We start from the raw sequence: 1831 nt of genomic DNA, 5'->3' as shown, positions 1-1831 counted from the left end.
ACCAACAAAACAAAGCAAATAGAATAGATATGTCCAAGTAAAATAAATAAGTAAATAAATAGAGTAATAAATATGTACAGACATATATCCATCTATACAGGTGCTGTGGGGAAGGGAAGGAGGCAAGATGGGGGGGATGGAGAGGGGGACGAGGGGAGAGGAAGGAAGGGGCTCAGTCTGGGAAGGCCTCCTGGAGGCAACCTGCACCTCCCAGGCGCTTAGTCCAGTGCTCGGCACACAGTGAGCGCTCAATTTTGTACATATTTATTACTCTATTTATTTATTTATTTTCTTATGTGCAAAGCACTGTTCTAGTGCTGGTGTAGATACAAGTTAATCTAGGGGGACACAGACCCTGCCCCACATGGGGCTCACAGTTTATGACATACAGTATAGTTGTCCTTTGTGCTTGAAGACAATGCCAATAATGATGAGAAAACATCCGTGCCTTAGAAAGAGCTTCTCTTGCATATGGTGCCCAAGAAAATGTAGTGAGGGCCCCTTTTATGGCCCCATGTCACTTGGTTGAGCAATTCATCCTGAGGACAGCTTTTTACCATCTGGGAGAAAATCACAGACATTGCTGTCTCTCCTTCATTGTGAACCCACAATGGGGCTTCATAGCATATAACCACTAACGATGATGATGGTATTTGTTAAGCGCTTACCAGGTGCCAAGCACTGTTCCAAGCTCTGTGGTAGATTCAACGTTATCAGGTTGTCTCACGTGGCGATTACACTCTTAATCCCCATTTTACAAATGAGGTAACTGAGGCACAGAGAAGTTAAATGACTTGCCCAAAGTCACACAGCTGACAAGTGGTGGAGGCGGGATTAGAACTCATGAACTCCCAATCTAATCTAATGGTGAGATACAACCAATTCATAATAATGGATGGCACAGATATGGTCAATTGAAATCTGCAAAAAAAAAAATACCAAAGCTTCATCTTAGCCATGTTCCAACTTCCTCCTGCAAAAAAAAACCCCTCTCACTAGAACAACCAATAAGTGCAAAATTAAATGACTGCTTCATCCCCTCTCCCAGACTAATCAGCCTCTCACTGGAGATATTAACAAGATGTTTACAAACTGTGAAATAGACAAGAAGTAAGCACAACTGGATACTTGGCTCCGGAAAAACTGAGTCAATTATTTTGGTGCCCATCCTGGAACTCCAGAAGTTAACAACCTTGTATGCAATCCCCTTACTCCTACCGAAGCACTAGCACGAACAGAACTTCTGAATTGCATCATCCATCTTTCTCTCCCCTCTTACACTCATCTGATACTGGTCCTCCCTCGGACCGGGCAGGTGAGCTGGAATCAGCCGGCCGTGAAGGAAGCATTTATTTTTCTGCTGTTTATTAATTCTCCACCATCCATAAGGATTTCAGAAATTTCCAAAAGAACTTGGTGCTCATGAAATGTCACTCATGGTTTTTTAAGCCTTTTGAAGTCCACTGAGTAGTGGTCTGAGTCTTGAACTATAGCTTGAAAAATGGGTCCATTGTTGATGACCATATTTATCGCTGGAGCAGGAGGAAAGATATCTAAAGATTTTCTTCCGAATGCTTTTGCCACTTTTCTCCCTTTTGGCTCTCTGTTCCTGGTGGAGAACAGGATGTATCCTGGCTTTTGCGATGCCACTAGGTGGGTAGAGAGGAGACTAGCCAGGGAGTGGGAGTAGCAAAGTGAGAAGTAAAACAATTGTTTGCTTGTGCCTTAACCTATGCTCTTTGCAATTTACCTGGCCTTGCAACTTTGGCCTCCTCGGGCCATCAAACATTCTTCAGAAATGGTATTTGTCATAAAAGTGAACTGCTGAAAC

Source organism: Tachyglossus aculeatus, chromosome 12 (assembly GCF_015852505.1).
Source record: "Tachyglossus aculeatus isolate mTacAcu1 chromosome 12, mTacAcu1.pri, whole genome shotgun sequence".
Taxonomy (NCBI): Eukaryota; Metazoa; Chordata; class Mammalia; order Monotremata; family Tachyglossidae; genus Tachyglossus; species Tachyglossus aculeatus.
Note: the sequence above shows the minus strand (reverse complement) of the source record.